Raw genomic sequence first — 24032 nt, forward strand, 5'->3', positions numbered from 1 at the left:
CTGCTTCTCCCTCTGCCTATGTCTCTGCCTCTCTCTGTCTCTCATGAAAAAATAAATAAAATCATCAAAAAAAGCTAGCTTTCAAATCTTAAAATTTATAATCCTTTTTCCAGATTAAAAAAATGATGTGGCATCTTCTGAGGATTTACTTTTGGTTTAGTTTCAAATTGACAAATGTCATCAAGGTTCATCTAAATTAAAGAGAGGAAAAATAGATGCTTCCTGTGCCTTAAACTTATTAGAAAACATAAGGCAGCCTTATCACTAATGGATTTTCTTCAGCCCAATCATGCAAAAGGGCCCTATCACTGCTCTACTTAACAAGCTGTTTTCATTTGTTTGAGAATCTTCAAATGAGAAAGGGGGTATATTCTAGTCTGTTTACATTGCTTGTAAATCAGGCAAGGAGACCAGAAACAAATCTTCTCCAAAAGAGTTCAACTTGATCAAAGGAAATCTTCTAAAGTGAGGCGAACCTTCTGATTTATGCATTCAATTGGACAGGTGCCATTGCAACCAGCTTCTGCCACTATTTTGCCTGAAGAGTTATTAAGAAGGTAATAACTTTTTAAGAATGATTTCCTCAGGAAATTGGATCACTCTAGAAAAACGGAAAATATTATGAATGGCTTGTGGGACGGTCCTGCAGAATTAAATTAAAATCTAAGGCTTTCTCCATTGCTGGGTCAGCAGGGCAGTGGTGCTGGCTGTGCGTTACATTACATTAAGGTCGCTGTTACGGGTCGTGAGGGGTTAACCGCAAAATGCAAGACAGAAGCATGGTTGGGTAGACTCTGTCAATAACTGTGAATCTGTGTAGCCAGCTTCCGTGAGTCAGATGATTTTGTCCTTAATCCCGGCCCATGCCCTCCTTGGTAGCATCTGGGGACTGAGGCTGTAAGGTCAAGACAGAAAGAGTTCCCTGAGGCTTCATGAAGTCTGGGGCTATCGTTTCTCAAACAATAGCAATACAGATGGAAAATATACTTACATCTCATGTGACAACATTCACTGGTCGAGTATTTATGAGCTTTGTGTCGAGAAGGATCCCCAGGCTCAGCTGGAAGGAATGTTGAGATTAGATCGCAATGTGTGCTGTAAACCTGGAAGTGGGTGCAGATTTGCCAGGTGATTGCCATTCCTGGACTGAGAGTCGCTGTTACCTCTCGGGCTCAGTTCCTGTCAGCTCATTCTGATCTTGTCTGGCCAGCTCCTTATTGATGTTCTACCAGGTTCTGTCACCTTTGTAAGCTATAACCAGTGTACATTTTCCCATCAAATTTAGGGAGGCTTGTAGGGGAATCTGACCAGTATGCCTACATTTCTGCTTGCTGATTGGATCACCCCTTGTAAGTTAGATGGGAATGTGGTCATATCGTTTTTTTCCTCTGAGGCTCCTGGAACTGTGTGACTGGTTTCTGACACCATGCTGCCACAGCCTTGGTGGATAGTCAGTCTCTACCTTTTTAATTATTTTTACTTTTTTGTAATAAGTAGGCTCCATACCCAGTGTGGAGTCCAACATGGAGCCTGAACCCACAAACCCGAGATCAAGACCAGAGCTGAGACCATGGGTCTGACACCCAACCAGGTGCCCCAGTCAGTCTCTATCTTTAATAGTACATTACTTTTAACTCCCCAGACTAACAGATGACTTCACTCATCTACTTGCCAGTGCATGCTCTGGAAAGATTCTTTTTCTAGCTGCAAGTATCTGCTTAGATTAGAATCAACAGCTCTTGGACAGTCAAAAACTCCTACCTGTTCTCCTGTCTGCTTCATCCTATGTTTTTGATTCTGCACAATCTGTTAGGCCAGAACCACTGGCCCAGAGCTTTACCAGTTATCCTGTCATTTGGAATTTGACCACATCTGGTTCTTGTCTACCTGCTCGAACTCTGACGTTCAATTTTCTTTCCTTAGCATCTTTATATATGCTTTCGAGGTTTCTAGTTCCATGTCTACCTAGTTTCTGGCCCATTGCTTTCTACTGGTAACTATAAATCCTTCATTTATGACTCATTGCCTCCTGCGACCTTTAACCTATTAGTTCTTTTAGACTGTGAATTTCTTGTCTTAGGCAAACCCTTAGTTCCAGTTTCCCACCCTCTCTCCATAATGTGATTTACCAATGTTGACAGAAAACTCAGTCAGGTGAGTTAGGAAGTGGGAATGAGGTCAGGTGAATGACAGATGTGGCCTGTCCCATAGGATCAACACAGTGGCATATACACAGGAAATTAGGGTCTTCAGAAGCTAATCTGGGGCCTTTAGAACAGAGTGGCAAGGCTGCAGTCTCCAGCAATGTCCTTTTGGCAGGCCGAGAATATCATAGTTGAATTTGAATCACATGTTTCAAATATGCATTAGACCAGGAAAAAAGAACAGAGGTATGGGACAGTGGAAATAGGCTTATAGGTTTGTACCTAATGTGAGTCAATCATTCTTTAAAGTATAGGGTTCTGTACTTGTGGTGAAACCACTTTGCATCCATGCTTGCATGTTCAAGACATAATTGAAGAGCAAAAAAGGACCTTAAGGATCATATAGCCCAATCTCCTAATTTTACAGATGAAGAAACCAAAGCCTAGAGAGGTTAAGTGGCTTGTCCAAGGTCACATAGTTGGCCAGTGGTACAGCTACGACTAGAAAGAACCCAGGTCATCTTACATGCATTCCTCTCCAGGCACTACTCTCTCTCCACAGTTGCATTGTTTTCAAATTATGAGTGACTCAGCTCACTTCAAAGGGCAAAGAACTAATTTCCTTCTGATTGAAATGAGGCAGTCACAGGGTTTCACACAAGAAAATTGAAAAATGATATATGTGGTTTATTTCTTTGTTCCTTTCTGTTTTTATCTCTGGATCAAGAGGCAAGGGAAACTGGGGAATAGTTGGAAGCAAGACAAGATGATCCAAATGCTGCATGGAGCAGAGGGCACATACATTAGGGAAACCAAACATCTGCTCATTGGTGGAGTGTAAACGGGCAATTGCATCTGTCTCTTTCAGTAAAGATGGACTAGTCTGTAGCTTCAGGAACTCTGCTTCTAAATTGCTCAGAGCCTAGAAGATGGGGATGCTGACACTAAAGGGAGTAGACCACTCTGTATTAAGTGCTCCAGTTTTGGTACTAAAGGAGAAAGGCGACTTGGAAGAGATCCAAGTCCAGTCGGAGGCTATGGCTCTTCTTTTAACAAAGGGAAAATGAAGACTCCTGGTTTCGTGCAACATTCCTTGATTTATCGTGCAATTGTGCACCTGAAAGGTTTTCCTTAGGATCACATGCAATCGATCTGCCCATTACTAAACTGGACCTGCCTTCCTCATTTGTTCATTCTGTTGTTTTTGTTGCTATTTGTTCATTCATTCATTCATTCATTCATTCTTTGAACATTTATAAATTACTAAATTCTAGGCACTAGCCTAGATGTTAGAGATAGAATGTGAAGACAAGTCAAAATTCATGCTTTGGGGAGGCTTCAGTCTAGAGTGGTGGAGAGGATAAGTAAAAAAATACAGTCTGATAGAGGATGTGGTCTAAGGTGTCCTCAAGGTACTGTGGAATAGCAGGGGGTAAGACAGTTACCAACTGAGATAAACAAGAAAGGCTTTCTGGAGGGCAGCCTGAGTGGTTCAGCTGTTTGGTGCCTGCCTTCGGCCTAAGGCGTGATCCTGGAGACCCAGGATTGAATCCCATGTCAGGCTCCCTGCATGGAGCCTGCTTCTCCCTCTGCCTGTGTCTCTGCCCACGCCCCACCCCCATCTCTCTCATGAATAATTAAATTTAAGAAATCTTAAAATAAAAGAAAGGCTTTCTGGAAAAGTCAGGCTTGAAGGAAAAGTAAGAGCTGGGAAGTAGACAAAGGAAAAGACCACAGAGAACAGAATGCACAAAGGCAAGGAGGCTGAGATAGCATGGCACATCCTGAAAATCCGGAAGGTGTTCAGTCTCACTGGCTTGTAGAGTTTGAAGAGGTGGGGTAATGAAAGAAAAGTCTGGAGGAGTAAACAGGAGCCAGGGCTTGGTGTGCTAGAGATGGCTGAAAGTCAGTGAAGGATACTAAATGTTATGCATTGAAATATTATTTATTTTAAAAGATTTTATTTATTCATTCATAAGAGACACAGAAAGAGAGGCAGAGACATAGGCAGAGGGAGAAGAAGACTCCGTGTGAGGAGCCCAATGTGGGACTTGATCCCAGGACCCAGGGATCACACCCTAAACTGAAGGCAGATGCTAACCACTGAGCTACCCAGGCGCTCCGCCATTGAAATATTCTTTTTTTTAAATTTTTAAAAAATTTTTATTTATTTATGATAGTCACACAGAGAGAGAGAGAGAGAGAGAGAGAAAGAGAGAGGCAGAGACATAGGCAGAGGGAGAAGCAGGCTCCATGCACCGGGAGCCTGACGTGGGATTTGATCCCAGGTCTCCAGGATCGCACCCTGGGCCAAAGGCAGGCGCTAAACCACTGCGCCACCCAGGGATCCCTGAAATATTAAACTCAACATTGTGTAGGGGCAATGTGCTGTAGTGAAAAGACGGTCATCCTTGGAGTCAGATCCATGTTCAATCATTTCTTTACTGTGGACATTGGGCAGGTTACTTAACCACTTTAAGTAGGCTACTTTACCACTAAAAGTGAAGATGATTGTTTCTGCTCCATGTTTGTGGGAAAGAGTTAAAAGTATACATGAAGTCACCAAACATAGAACTAGTAAATACTCGGCGTATATTCATCTGAGACTCTTCCTCCATTTCTTTCTTGCTTTGCTCCATTTGCATTCTAACCTTTTTCCCCCATCTTTCCTTCTGGAGATTCACAGGGTTTGCAGAAACTATGGGTGTCTTATGTGGCTTGATGTCCTTGTTTATTTAGAGGTTGACATTTAGAAAATATTTTGTGCAAGTTCTGTCCTCATGATAGTAAATGTACCAGAGCACAGCAATGTCCACAATTGATTGGATCTGTTTGTTGTTGTTGTTGGGTGACAAATTCAAATGATCTTCACAGATATGAAACATGAAACATTTGTGCAATTTGTTTGTTTGTTTTATTCATGAAAGATACGCAGAGAGAGGCCAAGGGGAGACATGGGCGGAGGGAGAAGCAGGCTCTCCGCAGGGAGCCAGATGTGGGACCGACCCCAGAACCCCAGGATCATGACCCAAGCCGAAGGCAGATGCTCAACCACTGAACCACCCAGGTGTCTCATTTTTGCAATTTGTAATCAGAACTTTACCTAACAAAAATTATTGCAGCTGTGGTAGGATTGAATGTACTCTTTTGCTCCCCCTCTCCCCAAATCTATCAAACTGTCAGCAGCCTGCCTTTTGGAAAAAAAAAACACTAGACATTGTTTTGCTGTATTCTTTTTTCAGTGTGACTATATGCAATTTTTCTGTTCTGTGAAGATATCTGAACATTTTTTTTGAGGTGCGATTGACATCCAACATTATGTTAGTTTCAGGTGTACAACGTAATGGTTCAACACTTGTATACAGTGTGAAATGATCACCACATTAAGTCTCGTCACCATCCATCACCATAAAAAGTCACAGAAATTCTTTTTTCTTGTGGTGAGAACTTTCAAGTTCCACTTTCCTACCAACTGTGGAATATGTACACAGCATTCTAGGTATGTGCACGTATATGGACATATTCAGAGGCACTTGACAAGGATGGTAAAGAAACTTGAAATCAGTTCTTAAAGGGAATCACTGACTGAAATGGAAATGTTATACCATTGACTACAGTCAGCTTGCTGCATACTGCATTTCTATGAGAACATTTGTTATATATTAATAAGAAAAGGTCATTTCCAGTATATTGTGTTTGGGTAAAAAACACTCAAAAAGCTAAAGAGTTTAATAGCCTTGAGGTGAATGAATTTCCATAATATTCTAAACTAGAGTGACTATCAGATACTCACTGCTCCTGAGAAGTTAGGTGTGGGGTTCACATAGATGACTTTGGAGCATTTGTCTTCATAGTCACTTAATTTATTTGGTTCCTGAGGTAGGAAAGAAGTAGAACAGTCATCTAGTTTCTAACTTTCTGGCTTTAAAAAAATCTGTTTTATTTATTTATTCATGAGAGACACAGAGAGAGAGAGGCAGAAACGTAAGCAGAGGGAGAAGCAGACTCTCCACTAAGCAGGGAGCCTGATGTGGGACTCTATCCTAGGACCCCGGGATTACTAATTAAGCCAAAGGCAGACATTCGACCACTGAGCCATCCAGGTCCCCCTAACTTCCTGTCTTATGCTTGAGTCCCCTCTATGGCACTGCTGCTAATTATGGAGCTTCTGCTTTACCAGATTCAGGGATGTGATGGACATTCTCTATCACTTAAAGTTGAACATACGATATTTGGGCTGCTTTTAATATTTAGGAGGTGCTTCCTGATATGAAACTAAAGTGTCCTTTTGTAATCTTTGGTCCTAGATCTATGCCTTGCACACATAAGGAATCAGTTTAATAACTTTTTTCATCTTAAGGCCTCTCCAATATTTGGAGCCAAACTAAAGTTGGACAAGGTCTCTCCTTCACTACTCTTTCAGTGTAACATTTCCATTTCAGTCAGTGATTCCCTTTAAGAACTGATTTCAAGTTTCTTTACCATCCTTGTCAAGTGCCTCTGAATATGTCCATATACATGCACATACCTAGAATGTTGTGTGCATTCGAAGTATGCTGCAGTCATGGCAGATGGCAGATCATCCTTCTCTTTCTTCATCTAAAATTTTGATAAAATTGTTGAACATGAAAGAACCAGGTCCCCAGAAAGAACCAGCTCTGCTGATATCATGATTTCAGACTTGTATACTCCTGAACTGTGGTGGAATAAATTTCTGTGAGGGAATAAATGTCAGAAAGAAAGACGAAAGAAAGAAAGAAAGAAAGAAAGAAAGAAAGAAAGAAAGAAAGAAAGAAAAAGAAAGAAGGAAAGAAGAAAGAAAGAAAGAAGAAAGAAAGAAAGAAAGAAAGAAAGAGAAAGAAAGAAAGAAAAGAAAGAACGTTTTTATTGGAAATATTCTAGTATAGAAGTTTTATTTTATTTTATTTTATTTTATTTTATTTTAGAGAGAAAGGGAGTGGGGGCAGGGGCAGAGGAAGAGGGAGAGAATCTAAAGCAGACTCTGAGTTGAGTGTGGAGTCCAACTTGGGGCTTGATCTCATGACCCTGAAATAATGACCTGAGCTGAAACCAAGAGTCAAACATTCAACCAACTGATCCATGCAGGTGCCCCTGGAAGTTTTTAAACTGGGATTTATGAACCAATAAAAGCTTAATGAATTTTATGCAAATGTGTACATATACATTTTTTTCTGGGACAAAACTCCATAGCTTTTATCATATTCTTAAAGGTGTGCATGGTCCAAAGAAATTAGGAAGTCATATTCCAGAATGACATAGAAATACTCTGGCTACACATTAATCCAATCACTTAAAAATATATTTTAATGGTTTCTAGCTAATGGTCCATCCATCTCCACGGATGTCATGAAGGACCTTGTTAAATGCTTTCATGTATGTGTACTTTGCACTCCATGTATCTCTGGTTTCCAAGGCTGTTGGCCATGTCAGAGAATGAAATGAAGTTAGTTTAAGCTAATCATCACTTACATTTTCAGTTGCTCATAAACAATTCTTTTAATGATCTATTCTAGAATCTTTCCCATGACTCAAGTGGTCAATTATTTATTCGGTAAATAGTTATTTAGTTTTGGCTCTGTGTTAGGAAATATTCTAAACACTGATGCTAAAACAGCAAGAAAGACAAGGTTTTTGCTTACGTGGAGCTTATGTACTAGTGAAGGAGTCAGACAATGAACAGACACAGAAGCGAGATCATTTTAGGTAGTGGTGAATGCTCTGACAAAAATAAAATAAAGACACTGGATAAGAAGTTACTGAAATGGGGGCTGAGCAGTAACTAGATGGGCCAGGAAAGTCCTATATTAGAGAATGACAAGGATTTTGTTCATAAATAATTAGGGGAAGAATAGTCCAGGCAAAGATAACAACAATGCAAAGGCCCTGGGGCAGGAAACATCTTGAAGTGTTCAAGGAACAGAAAGATGATCAATGTGACTGAAATATAGTGGACAATGGGGCAATAATAAGTGACATAATTTAAAAAGGAGGCAACATAGTCATGGCCATGATCGAAAGTGTAGACTTCGTTCTAACTACAGTGAGGGTTGTCAGATGGCAATGATAAAGACTGTATACTTTGTTCTAAGTGCAGGGAAGGTTGTAGGAAGCAGCAGGGTTTCATGGTCTGATTTATGCGATTCAAAGAGTCTAATTTATGTGTGTGGAGAATTAATTGTAAAGAAGCAAGAGTAGAATGGAGAAGGTTTGCCTGCATTTAATTGTGAAGTCTGCCTTCTTTCTATCTTTTTTTTTTTAGAGAGAGAGAGAGGGAGAGAGAGAGGAGAGAGGAATGTGGAGGAGGGCAAGGTATAGGGAGAGAGAGAATCTTAAGCAGGCTCCATGCCCAGCATGGAGTGTGATGTGGGGCTTGAGCTCACGACCCTGAGATCATGACCTGAGCCGAAATTGAGTCCAATGCTTAACCAACTGAGCCATCCAGAAGCTCCTGCCTTCTTTCTCATTTTAGGAAAGAGAGAGAGAGAAGAGAAGAAGAGAAGAGAAGAGAAGAGAAGAGAAGAGAAGAGAAGAGAAGAGAAGAGAAGAGAAGAGAAAAGAGAAAGAAGAGAAGAGAAGAGAAAGAAGAGAAGAGAAAAGAGAAAGAAGAGAAGAGAAGAGAAGAGAAAGAAGAGAAGAGAAGAGAGAGAAGAGAAAGGAATGCCTCTTAAGCAATCTTCTGCATTATTGCTCAAAGGTAATTAATATAGGTTCACCAATTGTATACATTCTTGGATTTAAAAAAAAGATTTTATTTATTTATTTATGAGAGACACACAGAGAGAGGCAGAGACATAGGCATAGGGAGAAGCAAGCTCTATGCAGGGAGCCCGATGTGGGACTCAGTCCTGGAACTCCGGGATCACGTCCTGAGCCAAAGGCAGATGCTCAACCGCTGAGCCACCCAGGCATCCCACGTTCTTGAATTTAATTCATACATTGCAGGAGACTAAAAAGCAGATTTAAACCATTTGTTCCATGTGAGGAGACAGAAAGTAGTCATTGAGTAACCCATGAAGAGCCAGTGGATGGTCTGCTGCACCAAATATAGAGGGATTATAGGACAGAAATGGAAACCAGGTTGCTCAATGTTAGGCCCTCCTGAATTAGGCTGACAGCCTTTCCACAATAGCAATGAAGAATTTCAACTGGATGCAGACCTGGTATCCTGAGTGTAGGCCATACCGGAGGGCCAACAATAGCAGTGAGAGTCTCTGGGATGGAATTTTCCCAAAGAACTTGAGTCCTTTGAAGAAGTAACGGGCCACCCAGGCATTGGTGTTGAGGTTGAAAGAGGTGATCTTGAGCCTACTATTCATATTGCCATATGTTCATAAAGCAATGGCGCCAAGGAAAGGAAGTTGAAAATGGAATTATCTGGGGCACTTGGGTGGCTCAGTTGGTGAAGCATGAGACTTGATTTTGGCTCATGCCATGATCTCCAGGTTGTGAGACAGACCCCCACATTGGCCTGCTTAGGATTCTCTCTCTCCCTTTCCCTCTCCCTAGCCCTACCCCTAGCCCACTCACTCACTCACTCTCTCTCTCTCTCTCTGTCTCTCTGTCTCTGTCTCTTTAAAAAAAATAATAAAGAAAGAAAAAAGAAAACGGAATAATCTATTTCCCTGATGGCTTAGAACAGGGGTGGTGCAGGAAAAACTGGTCTCTTTCCACAGCACTCCTTTGCCTCAGAGCACAGAGAACATAGAAGCCAGTGAGTGGGAAGATGATACTCCTAGCCTCTACTGCCAGTCAAGTCTTCATCTGGAACCAAAGGGGAACTCTTGTGGGAGGAGTAGAGGGCCCATGTCTCCCCTCTGGGCTCCCCCATACATGTTGCCTTCTGTCTGTCCCTCAAGCCAGAAATCTGTTTTTGTTTTTCTTCTGCCAATGTACTGATTGTATATGTGCCTCTACCACTACCCGCCACAGGGGGAGGGGAGGGGTACAAGGCTCTCCCTGCTCCACTTTTTCTACCTTGGAATGTCACCAGATAAAATCACTTCTCTTTGCTCAGTTTTTCAAAAAAAAAAAAAAAAAAAGGAAAAGAAAAAGTAAGGCCTTTAAAACCCTAGAACACTAGGTTTTTGCGCATTTGCATGCGTGTGTGTGTGTGTGTGTGTGTGTTACAATCTTTTCAACCATCTCAGGCTTAAGTTTTTTCTTAGCAATGGTTGTTTTTTACACTTTTCAACCTGAAAGTAATTCTCTTTGACAGGGAAGACAGAAACAAAATAGGATTTAAAAGAGTCTACTTTCCTCATGTCATCCATCACCCTGGACAGCTCTCTGGTTTATTTAGGTATTCACTTCTATTTTTTTTCTGCTACATCAGTATAATTTACAGTGGTATCATTAGTATTGTCTTTTTGAGAGTTTCCTTGAAGCATATCTTTAATTCCAGTATCCCATACTAGCTCTGCCATTTACTACCTTGAACAAAGTATTTAACCTCTCTGTGTCTGTTCACACAACTGTATAATGGAGACAATAATATCTATGCCATAGAGTTGTGAGTATTTAATGAATTAAACATGTAAAATGCTTTTAACAATGCCTGGCACATAGAAAATGCTCAATAAATGTTAGCTGCTATTATTATTGTTGCTGCCATTATATTTGGGGTGTGAGCTTCAGGTTCCATACCTCTTTCATATTACTTCAGTTTACCACAAGCTTTGCAATGTCTGTTCTTGGATTCAGTGTTAAACTTTCTTGATTTCTTTTTTTAAAAATTTTATTTATTTATTTGAGAGAGAGAGGAGAGGAGGAGCGAGGGGGAGGAGTAGAGGGGGAGGGAAAGGAACAAGCAGACTCTGTGCTGAGTGCAGAACCCAACATGGGGGTCGATCCCAGGACCCTGAGATCGTGACCTGAGCTGAAACCAAGAGTCAGACGTTTCAGTGACTGAGCCACCCAGGCACCCATCTTGACTTCTTTTTTTATTGTTCAAGTCTTCAGCATCAATTCCTGTGGCAGCATTTGGAGGGAAGTTATGCAGACCTGGGTTTAAGACCTGGCTCTGACATTGGCCAGCTCTGTAACATTGGAATAATAGGGATTACTCTCTTCAGCTTTCTCCTAGTAAACAGGAATAATATTCTCTTTCATCATTGGGAAAGGTTGTTGGAATATATGTAAAGTTAGTAAAGAGTATGTCATATGATAAAAGCTCAATAATTTCAAATCTGCTTCACTTTTCAGGGTTTTTAATGCTTCCCAACCTTGTTGTACTATCTGTAGGGAAAATGAGAACTCTTCTTGGAGTACGAACTCAAAACAGGATCTCTTGTCCAGCCTGGCTTTTTGGCCAGCTAGGCTGCCCCTCTCAAGTTGCCCCTCACAACGTTATACCCATTCCTTGGCATTTCTTGGCACTCTGCTGCCCTTGAGTAGGCACTAGTTATTTTGAATTACCTGGTACTGGGGAATATCCCATGGTAGTGCCATCTTGAACTGAATTCGACTTATAATTAACATCACAATCAATGTAGTTTTCAGGGAACAAATACATATGCAGTGCAAACTTCTCCTACCTATGTGATTCAATAGTAATGAATCCAATACTGTCAGCCTGATCTATTTTTCCCCTTACTTTAGTTCATCCTACATTAGCTTCAGTTTCTCTCTTGGTAAAATGAGGGTGATTACCATACTTAAATCACAGGGTATTGGTGAAATTAAATAAGATATTCAGTTACAGTGCTTCACATACTGTCTGACTCACAGCAAGCACTCAATAAATGGCAGATACGTAGACAGAAGATATATAGGAGTATATAATAATGGATGTCTGAATCATATCAACATGGACCCGTGTTCAACTCCCAATGCTGCTACTGATAGCAGGGATTCCCCATTTCTTCTGATTATCGCTGAAAATCTATGGTTCTTATATTCTTTCCATTCAACCCTTTGCTTCCCTGTTATATAAATGTCTTCATAACTACATGTACTCAAATAGAGACCTAGCTATTTCCTTCTGCCCTGTGGTGGAGGGTAAGTCCCCTTAACTCTACGAGTAGGAAAATGTATTATCCCCTTTTTACAGATGAAGAAAATTGAAACTCAGAGGCATATCTGATGTCATTGGCATACATGCTGAATTGCAACCTCTCCTGATCAGTGGAGCTGAGCTTCTGTTTCAAGGCACCCAATTCCTATAGTCCTGTATCTTGGCTCCACATCCAAATTATATTATCATGAGGCTTTAATGCTCTGCTGGGCTGTGGCCAGTTCTTGCTAGTCTCTTCCCACAAAGCACCGGATCCTGTCCCTTAGACCCACCATTTTGTGGTTCAAGAGGTCTGTTTTGAACGAATCACTAACCCTAGACTATGTTTCTACCTTCCTGGCTTTGAGAATCCCAAGCTCGGAACTTCCTGTTGCCACTATGCTGCATGGGGGAAATTTATGCTCCTGGCTAACGAGGCCAGTTAGAACCAAGTGTGACATAGCACTCTGCCTTGGTGTTTTATTCCTCACACTCTGTTCTGGCCCATGCTGTTATGATCCCAGCAGGCCTTATACCTAAACCCACAGGGAATGAGAAAAGATTACTTTCAGACTGTCTGCATGAATCTTCTTTAGATACGGCCCTTCCAGAAGAAATGTGTGGGAAATATCAGAAAGTGAGACAGAACATAAAGACTCCTAACTCTCGAAAACGAACTAGGGGTGGTGGAAGGGGAGGAGGGCGGGGGGTGGGGGTGAATGGGTGACGGGCACTGAGGCGGGCACTTGATGGGATGAGCACTGGGTGTTATTCTGTATGTTGGCAAATTGAACACCAATAAAAAATAAATTTATTATAAAAAAAGATACGGCTCTTCCTTGGGCCTTTTAAAATTCCCTAAACATTTCTCTACTTACTAAGCCAATTATGCAACCTGGAAAAGAACTATATAACTTTCTTTAATTATTTGCCAATGTGGAGAAATAAATGTATTCAAATGAATAACAATTTTACAATGTCATGATCCTCATCCTGTGCATGATGCTCTTACCTGCAACATTCGTCAATTAGTAAATCGATATATTAAAACTAGAGCCATTCCCTCTTAGACTTGAACCCATCTGGGTTGGAGGTGGAGACTTAAAAAACAAATTTTATGGCTTTTTAAAGAATTAATCATATACCTTTTTATTTTTATAAAGGTCTTCTTGTAAGAACAGATGTTATTGTTCTGTCCTATAATTATGGACTTTGTGATGAAAATGAGCTTACCTAATGTGAAAGATACCATCAGAAGTTGACATTTGGGGCAGTCTCACTTTAGATATGAGCATTTAGAAACAAAAAAGAGTGCTAGTTTTGGGGGGGAAAATAAGACAGAAGATCAATAGTGAAGAAGGAGTGAAGCCATCTTTCAGTTTTTGTATATGATGGAATTGAAGTAACTTTTAACTCTAAGGATTTCTGCGATGTCTTTTGCTATGGCAACTAACACCGTAGAATTTATATAGTTGATGAAAGAAGAGAATAAACTTTTATGTTATGATCTATTACATTGATCTAGATTTTGTAGATATATATATCAAGGGATCAGGATAGTGAGGTTCTCAGCTTCTTGATGGGCTTTATTTATGGTTTGAAGTTTATTTTGAAACTGAAAAGAGCTTAAATTCAAAGAATGTTATTTTTTTAAAGTCTCTAAATCTTAACGGAGATAAATTGCCTTAGTTTTGTGAAACTCTACTCTTTGGGAGTCGGTAATTTATTGTGAAATGTTGGAACGAAGGTAATTAAAGGTATAGAAGTTAGTGATCAATCACTTAGCAAGTGATTAAGTGCCTTTAACGTGCCCAGCAGTGTGCTTGCAATTGTGCTAAATACATTTTGCAGTTTACTCCGGTAAGACAAGATTGAGGGAGATGCCCCTTTATATCTCCTGTTATGTATTCTTGGATAGGCGTCTTCAAACTTTCTGCTCTAAGTTGAACCTAAAGTGAGTGGACAAAGTCAAGTGTGAAAGTGAGATAGAAGTTCGCTTAATGTGGAAAAGCATAATGTTTAGTGTCATGACTTAAAAATTGCCAAGAAAGCCAGCGATAGGAAAAGTAATCAAGCCAGGGCTCAGACATCCTCCTACATGTGTTTCCACCCCAGTGTTAGTTTCTGTTCTTTGTCTTCTCAATCAGAGGAATGAAGTATCATGCGAGAAGAGAGGGTAGAGAGAGTGATGGGACTCAGTACAGTGGCATGCCTTCCTTCCTTTCTCAGAAGCCTTCTTTTTCCTGATATCTGAAAGCCCCTCACATTTAAGATTGGGCCCACTCCCATTTCTCTTAAACTCTTGGTGGCATTAACACCACTCACTTAGAAACAGTTAACAGTCCTGGGCTGCTGTTTATGTTGCTTTGTTTCCCTCATGGTGCTTTGCACATGGTAGACACTGAAATATTTTCTGTTGGATGGAAGGGCTCATTTAATGGTTGTGGTGGAGAAAGTATCAAAGACTGGAGATAAACTGCCCTGATTGTTACATATACTCCCCTCTGTGAAAAAATCTCTATTGTATCTGTTGTGTTTTATATTGCAGGTAGTTCACTGTCAACAACCCAAACAGCACAGAAAATACAAAGAAGGAAGTATAAATCACCTAAAATCCAGATATTTATGAGGCCCACGGTCTCTCTGCATTTGTCAAAAGGGGATAATAATAGTACTCATATCATGTGGTCAGTGCGGGGATAATATAAGGCAGGGCGGAGCACAGAGAAAGTGTTTAATGTTAGTTATAATCCTCATTACTATCATCACCATCATCATCAAAATTAATAGTCAAAAGAGGATGGAAAGGACTAAAATTTAGTATTAGAAATGTTTTAGCAGTAGGAAAAAGTGAAGTGGTGACTGTCCCTTTGAGATTTCTAGGAAGGGAGAAAGAAGAACTATAGAAATAAACATGATACGTGAAGAATCAATCAGGGAAAACATTTTAGGGGGATTTCACTTTAAGGAAATAGATCATTTCCTGACAGCAAGAATGTAGGGAGTAGTAAGGAGAATTGGGGTTTCGATGAGGGGAACAGGTCTAGTCCCTAAGGTACCATTCAGCAATAAATTGTGTGAATCTGTGCCTTGTTGCTGTGGGGAATGAAAGAAGAAAGTATATTTTCCCTTTCTCCAGCTTTTTTAACTATCTAGAACACTGAAGATAAATTAAGAGAGCCTTGAGTGAAAATTTAAACTTCCAAAAGAAAGAAAATGGTGTGTGGGGCAAACAGTGCAGACAAACAAGTGAATGTCTGAGCTATGGCTTGATTTAAAATTCTCATGTGATGGCTTTTTGCTGCAGCAATTAGAACAAAAAGAGAGCAGGTTGTTTCAGATAAGCAAAAGCTGAGTGATGATGGGGCTCTGAAAGAAATAGAAGCTACTGATAAATATTGAAATTTAGCCAGCACTCCATGGATAAGGGGGAGTCAGTGGAGTCAAAGTGGTAGGCTGTTACCGGGCCTCTCATAAAAGCCTATTGCCAGGCAAGAGAAATTGCATATGGGCACAGTTTCCATGGGTGGAAAGAAGGACATGTTATTTTTGGTATTTCTGTTTCTCTTGCTGAAGAAAGAAAAAACTAGTGGCTGGCAAAAACAAATTTGAGAAGCTAATAAATTGGGCATTGATTCTCATGTTTGGAGATGGGGCTGGATCAACAGGCAGCTATAAAAGGGCTTTGATTAATTGTAGCTTGGTGATGGGGAAATCAATATGTCTTCTGTGGGCATTTTACAGAGACCTTAGGCTTGTACCTCAGTTGGCTGGCTTGGTTGGAGATAAGGGCATTTTGGTTAGCTGGACTTGGTATTTTTTTGTATATTTTTTTATTGGAGTTTGATTTGCCAACATATAACACCCAGTGCTCATCTCGTCAACTGCCCCCCTCAGTGCCCGTCACCCAGTCACCCCGTCTCCCTGCCCACCTCCCTTCCACTACCCCTTGTTCATTTCCCAGAGTTAAGATGGACTTGGTATTATTTTAATTGAGCGTTATTAACTCATTTGTGCAGCAAAGCTTTACTGACATGTGAGGACCCCTGCAAGCATAATACTTCTCCAGTTTTGTTCATGTGTGTGCCATGGTATTTGTGCGAGTCGAGATTGTGTATTGTCAAGAAATAGTAGCAGTAAAGTGTTCCTTTTTAAATAGTGAATGATATGGCACTCTCCTACACTGTCTAAGCTGGACTTGTTGGTCTCCTTTCAGTTCCTTGAATGTATCATGGTCTTTTATGCCTCAGGGCCTTCACACATGCCGACCCTTCTGCTTGGACAACTCTGCCTCCTCCCCCTTCCCTTTGCTAACCTAAGCTCCTACTTAACCTGGTGCCAGTCAAATAGCACTACATCAGGAAGTCTTCCCTGATATATAGGGCCTTGGAGCACTCCCAACTTGTCTTTTGTAGCACTGAATATGAGTGTAGTTAATAATTTTTTAGTTACTAGTTTGATTCCATCTTTCCTACTGGACTGGGTTGCAGGGATAATCATCATTCACTGCCTCCCTTCTGGGTTCTAACAAACTGAATACACAAAGGCTGGAAAATAGCGGTCAATAACCCAAAGGGACAGGGAAAATTGTTAGAGGACATAGATTGGGCCCAAGGCTAAAATGGGCCTTCCTGTTCTCTCACCTCCTGGGCCCTGGGGCTAATCTGACCCATCTAACCCATCTGGGTGAGGGGCAGCTAAAGAGCAGTCTCTTGACACAGTGGAATCCAAAAGTGGTGAGGGTGCTGCCTTTCTTACTCATAGGTGAGGCAGACAGCAGAAGGGACAAAGTAGAGCCTCTTTCCTGCTTTGGGAGGTAAAGGGATTTTAGTCACTGGAATAACGTGGCTCAGTCAGTGATTGAATGCAACCAATCACATTCGTCCTTCCTCCTCCTGTGGGACAACTGAATGTCTTAGTAAAGAGAGAGGTTAGTGAAAATGAGAACTAGGGGTGGGTTGGAGGAGGGAAGAAATTTATCTGCGCCTCCATCAGACTGTAGGCTAGGGACCTTGTCTGCCTTATTTACCCAGCACATCACCTGTGCATTAAAGAGCAGTTGCAAAGTTTAAAAAAAAAATACATGCTCTTAGCACCGTTCCTGGCACATTGTGAACATTCAATATATATTTGTTGAATCATGAATCAGCCTTTATTGAATTACTGACTCATGGCTAAATGGCCAACCAGCCTTTGAAAAAGACCCTATTATTTAGTGGAAAATGAGAGGCAGAAAATCTGGTTTGCTACTTGCCATTTGACCTTGATAAAGACACTTAGCTTCCCCCCTGAATCTCAGTTTTTCTTGTATGAAAGATAAGGTAGTCGAACAAGCTTAATTCCCTGATTTTAAAATGGAAAGTTCAAATGTCCTTTGCTTTAACTAAGCAGAAAAAAACCTTACAACAAAAAGTAAATTACTCTTCTTAAGAGTAATATATAACCTGGGCACCTGGGTGGCTCAGTGATTGAACATCTGCCTTTGGCTCAGATCTTGGTCCTGGGGTCCTGGGATTGAGTCTCCCATCGGGTTCCCCGTGGGAAACCTGCTTCTCCCTCTGCCTATGTCTCTGCCTCTCTCTCTCTATGCCTCTCATGAGTAAATAAGTAAAATATTTTTTTAAAAAAAGAGTCATATATAACTGAATTTTTTTCTTTTTTTTTTTTAGATTTATTCATTTATTTGAGACAGAGAGACAGACTTGGGGAGAAGGGCAGAGAAGGAGACGAAGAGAGAGAATCCCACTGAGCTTGGAGCCCAACTTGGGGCTTGATCCTAGGACCCTGAGAACCTTAGCTGAAATTAAGAGCCAGTTGCTCAACCGATGGACCCATCTTGGTGCCCCATAACGGAAAAGTTTCTAAAGTTAGTTATGAATGTCAAGTTTTGAAGAACAAAGTCTAATTAGAAATGTAAGGTGATTCTGTAAAGAACCCAAAACAAAAGCAAAACAGTTTAAGTAGGCTCCATGCTCACTGTGGAGCCCAACACAAGACCTATACTCACAACCCTGAGATCAAGACCTGAGCTAGATCAAGAGTTGGACACTTAACCAACTGAGCCACCCAGGCACCCCACAAAAGCAATTTGTTAAAAAAGGGCAATAAAAAAGTGTTTTTAAATGTAATTAGCGCAACAATTTAAATCTCGGGTTTTTGCTTTGCACAATTTAGTAACCAAGTATAAATCTCTGTCATTTTCTCCCCTTTAGTTAAACCACAGAGGTTAAAAGCAGTAAACTCTAAACTTCTTAGAGGGTTATAGGGAAAGCTATTGGTTATATGGTTTCTCTTTACTCAACCTGCAACCCAGGTTTACATTTAATGTATGTGACTCATCGATTTCTGAATTAAGGTCCTTAATTAACAGCTGACATTTTCCCTTTTATCTGAATGCTTTACGCGCAATTACAGAGATTGTCTATACTTAAAGTCTTTCCTTTACTTTTAATAACCAACAGTGACTTTCCATTTTACAATTTTAGAGGTTTCTATTAACTGAGATGTTAGTAGTCAGGCAGAATTTTCCTGAAGTTCTGAATTTATGATTACTCAACGAATAATATTTTGTTTTTAATATTTTTTATTATTAAACAAGGTCTTTTGTAAGTCCAAATTAATGCTTTTAACAAAACATTTTATAGATACTACTATATTTTAGGAATAATGATAGGCATAGGAGATACAAAAATGAATAAGAATATCTTTGGTTTTAAGGAGCTGGCAGTCTAATGGAGGAATGAGTCATGTAAAAACATAATTCCACTAGAAATGAAAACATTAAGTTCTTGAAGTTGACACATATATGAGGTGTTATGGGAGTACAGAGAAAGGATTAAATAATTCTTTCCCAAGGAGTCAGGTAAGCCTTCATGGGCAAATTCCATTTGAATAGGTATTAAATAATGCATAGGGAGTGAGTATATTCCTAACAGAGAGAACAACACATACAGAGGAAAGGAGTTAGTAAAAGGAATAATTTATTCAGGAAATATGAGAAGAATAGTTTCTTCAGTATGGAAATATTTATGACAAAATGGCAGAGGATTGGCATCCTTCATATAATTTTATAATGCAATGAGAAAAGATGAACATCTTATTAGAAAAATGGACAAGGGATCCCTGGGTGGTGCAGCGGTTTGGCGCCTGCCTTTGGCCCAGGGCGTGATCCTGGAGACCTGGGATCGAATCCCATATCGGGCTCCCGGTGCATGGAGCCTGCTTCTCCCTCTGCTTGTGTCTCTGCCTCTCTCTCTTTCTCTCTGTGTGACTATCATAAATAAATAAAAAAATTAAAAAAAAATAAAAAAAGAAAAATGGACAAACATTAATATAAAATACTTACTGGACGCATAGTACTATATTTACAAAATAGCAACTACAGATGCAATGAAAAACCGAGACACTTGCACCTCAATTTTTATAGCAGCAATGTTCACAATAGCCAAACTGTGGAAGGAGCTTCAGTGTCCATAGACAGAAAAATGGATAAAGATGTGGTCTATGTATACAATGGAATATTCCTCAGCCATTAGAACAACGAATACCCACCATTTGCTTCAATGTGGATGGAACTGGAGGGTATTATGCTGAATGAAGGAAGTCAATCGGAGAAGGACAAACATTAGATGGTCTCACTCATACGGAGAATATAAAAAATAGTGAAAGGGATTAAAGGGGAAAGGAGAGAAAATGAGTGGGAAATATCAGAAAGGGTGACAGAACATGAGAGACTCCTAACTCTGGGAAACGAACAAGGGGTAGTGGAAGGGGAAGTGGGCGGGGGGACGAGGTGACTGGGTGATGGGCACTGAGGGGGGCACTTGACAGGATGAGCACTGGGTGTTATACTATGTGTTGGCAAATCGAACTCCAATTAAAAATATACAAAAAAATTAAAAAACAACAAAATAGCAACAACAACATACTCCCTGACATCATGGAGCTTGCAATCTAGTGGGAGATGCAGATAAGTAAATAGAACAATTATAATTTAGTGTGATGAAATTATAATCAGAACACAGGAGAGGCAACTAATTCATAGTTGGGGAGCCAGAGAAAGCTTCCTGAAGAAGTAAAATTTTTAAGTTTTAAAGGTAAAAAATGGGTAGAATGTAGACAGACACAGATATAAGTGGGCTGGGGGTCAAGGGATAGATGAGTAGTCTAGTCATAGCGAACAACATATGTGAAGATCTGGAACTGAGAGACAGCATGGTATATTTGGGGAAAATGAAGACATTTAGTTAGGTATGGCTGAAGCACGTGTTACAAGGAGAGAAATCAGATGATGCAAGTTTTGAAAACTATGTTAAGGAGTTTGGGTTTTCTTTTTTTAAGATTTATTTATTTATTTGAGAGATAGAGTGAGAGCACGCATGCATGAGTTGGGAGAGAGTAAGAGGGCGAGAATCTCTAGCAGACTCCGCGTTGAGCACTGGGCTTGACATGGGGCTCTATCTCATGACCCAAGAGATCATAACCTGAGCCAAAACCAAGAGTCTGATGCTCAACTGACTGAGCCACCCAGGAAGTACCCCAGAAGTTTGGGTTTTCTTAAAGAAGCTGCTGAAGTGTTCTCAGGAGGGAAGCAATACTATGATTAGATTTTGACTTTACCAGTCCGACTGAATGTAGTGTGGAAAATGGATTGGAGTGGGCAACATGTCCATGGGTCACAAGGATTTTCTGTTACCCAGCAGAAAGATAATGGTGGAGTGATAAGGAGGGCATCAGTGGTAATAGAGAAAAGAGGATGGATTTGAAATTTATTTAGAGGGTAGAATTGGCAGAACTTGGTGATTGATATGATATAGCAGGAGTGGTGATAAAAAAAAGTAGGAACAGCTTTGGAAAGTAAGATGATGAATAATGTTCTGAACATGTGATTTGTAGATGTCTAAAGGAATTGGAAATTTCTGGAAGATAGTTATATGCGTCTGGAACCCAGGTAGGAGGACTTGTGGAGATAGAGGTATGGGAATCATCCATTCTGAGTTCATCCAGAGGCAGTTGAATACTGTAAGAAGAGGGAACCTGGGTGGCTCAGTAGTTGAGCTTCTGCCTGTGGCTCAGATCGTGATCCTGGGGTCCTGGGATTGAGTCCTGCATCGGGCTCCCCACAGGGAGCCTGCTTCTCTCTCTGCCTATGTCTCTGCCTCAATCTCTCTGTGTCTCTCATAAGTAAGTAAACAAAACATAAAAAGATACTGTAAGAAGATAAGAGGGTTAAAGACATAACCCTGAGATAGAATTATGCAATGTGCAAAGGAAGAAAAATCCTCAAGATGAAAAGGAATGGTTGGGAGGGTAGATAAGAGGAAAGCCAAGGTAATGTGCCATGGAAACTAACCATGAGAGACTCCTAACTCTGGGAAACAAATGAAGGGTTGCAGAAGGGGAGGTGGGTGGGGGATGGGGTAACTGGGTGACAGGCACTGAGGAGGGCACTGGATGGGAATGAGCACTGGATGTTATACTGTATGTTGGTAAATTAAATTTAAATAAATTTTTAAAAATAAATAAAGAAAGAAACTAAGGGTGGTGAGTGTTCAAGAGAAAGGAAATGGTTAACTGTATAAAATGTCGCTAAAATTTTTAAAAAAAAAATGTTGCTGAGATAGGAACCTGGGTGTCTCAGTCAATTAGGCATCGAACTCTTGATGTTGGCTCAGGTCATGATCTCAGGTTCATGAGATGAAGCCCCATGCCAGGCTCTGTTCAGTGCAGGTTCTGCTTGGCCCTTCCCTTCTCCCTGCTTGTTCTGTCTCTCCCTCTCTCTCAAATAAATAGATAAAATCTTTTAAAAAATATTGCTGAGAGGTTGTATAAAATAGCAGCATTGAAGAGTGTCCTTTAGATTTAGTAACCAGGAAGTCGACAGTCATCTTGTGGAAAACAGTTTCAATGGAGCATTGGGAGAGGCATCTAAGGTGTCTGCCAGTGGGTGGAAAGTGAAATGATAACAGGAATCAGACAAAATAACATTAACACAGCATTCACATAACAAGAAATACAAAGGGTCAAGAAATATGAAGGAATTCTATCTCATTAGTACTAAAAAAATACAAAATAAAATGAGATACCTAGTTTTAGCCAGTCAAGTTGGTGAAGATAGAAAATAATATACTGCCATTCACCACTTGGTGGAAGGTCACTGATACAATTTTTGAAGGTCGTTTGGCAGCATCATAATTTTTAAAATTTGAATACCCTTTCAGGTCACAATTCTGTTTCCTACTTGGCAGAGAGAGGAAAACATGCTCCACATCATGGCTTTTTCTTCCTGTGTTCTCTATTATCACCACATAGTAGCTGTTTGGAGTTGAGAATGGCAAGAAGAGTTCCAAAGGGGGAACTTTTTCTGGTTTTGCATTTCTCTTGTTACTGCTGTTATTTTGTATTTTCATAGTGGAGTGAGGGGTTTATTTGGGGAGTGCTGAGATGTCAGATCAGGTTATTAGGAGTCTTGTCTGCTGGAGGACATGCCACTGCAGGTTTTTTAAAATATAGTGTAAGAGGGGCGCCTGGCTGGCTCAATTGGTAGAGCATGTGACTCTTGATCGTAGGGTCATGAGTTCAAGCCCCTTGTTGGGCATGGAGCCTACTTAATTAAAAGTATAAGAGGGTCACCTTGGTGGCATATTTGGTTAAGCACCAGACTCTTGGCTTTAGCTTAGGTCATGATCTCAGGGTTATAAGGTTGAGCCCCATGTCAGGCACCACGCTTAGCACAGAGTCTGCTTAAGATTCTCTCTCCCTCTCCCCCTGCTCTCTCTCTCTAATATATAAATATAAATCTTTTAAAAAGTAAAAATAAAAAATACAGAGTAATAATAGAGGAAGAAGGATGAACATGATGCAAAGAGCCAGGCCATGGGAATAATTTTCTGCCACAATTTCTAAAGGACTTGGGATGTATTGCCCAGCAGCTGGAGCCATAAAGGAGAAAGGAGAGGAATTTTTTTCTTTCAGTCACCCAAATCTCACATAAGCAAAGAGGTAAACTAGTTAGCAAGAGGTGTTTGTTGAAGTTAGCCTTACAAAATCAAAATCAAGCCAAAGATAAGTTCCACCAGGGCAAGGATGTGTTTCAGGACTTCACTGTTACCACCTAGAGGAAAGCCTTGAACATAGTAGATACTCAGTTAATAGTGGTTGAAAGCAGAAAAAACATTGAATGGTAAATTTGATCACCTACAAAGGAGAGGAGTTGACAGTTTGTGGAAGTTTATCTTTTCACTGTTGCTTTTATTTAACAACAAACAAAATCTGGAGGCATCTGCTAGCATTTGTTTCTTTGTGTTCTTTTTTTCTGCTTTCAGAATGAGATAGCCTAACCAGAAATCAAAATGGCTTTGCAGATAGATGGTGACTTTAATTTCGTCATCTGTTATGTGGAGAGAGATGAAGGGAGAACATTATCCAGTCACGAAGCTTGTGTTAACATTAATTGGTGATTATTGTAATGTGCGCAACTGCTTTTACTTTTTCAAAGATGCAACCATCTGATTAGTTGGCTCCATTTTGAAGAGAGGCAATCACAATTACAGAAATAGGAGAAGTGAAAATGTTTTCAACAAGTTGTATAAGAATCCAGCTTCTCAAGGGTTGTTTTTTTCTTTTCATAGCAAAATTGGTTATAGGAACACTTCAAGGGTATATGGAGGAAATTGCAGTACTTTATGATTATTTCTTGGCTCTCACCTTTTTCTCCTATAACTCAGAATTCTCTTTAAATAATAACAGAGCGAAAAAGGAGTTCCCGTACTAAAACTTGTACTGTGGTAAAGTCAACAAGATGGGGACTTGATGCAACGTTTAGAAATGAGCTTGTATGATGAACAGCAAAAAGAAAAGGCTATGCTGGTGATTTG

General features: G+C 40.3%; 1 long non-coding RNA gene across 1 annotated transcript in view; it reads left to right on the forward strand.

Annotated features, from left to right (window-relative positions):
- The window catches only part of LOC125754710 (uncharacterized), a 90572-nt gene that overhangs the window by 61506 nt on the left and 5034 nt on the right, over positions 1–24032 (forward strand). Inside the window, exon 3 of the long non-coding RNA XR_007409502.1 lies at positions 8635–8859. This is a non-coding gene — a long non-coding RNA (uncharacterized LOC125754710). The remainder of the gene's footprint in view (positions 1–8634; positions 8860–24032) is intronic.

The sequence above is a fragment of the Canis lupus genome, chromosome X (assembly GCF_003254725.2).
Source record: "Canis lupus dingo isolate Sandy chromosome X, ASM325472v2, whole genome shotgun sequence".
In the NCBI taxonomy this organism is placed as follows: Eukaryota; Metazoa; Chordata; class Mammalia; order Carnivora; family Canidae; genus Canis; species Canis lupus.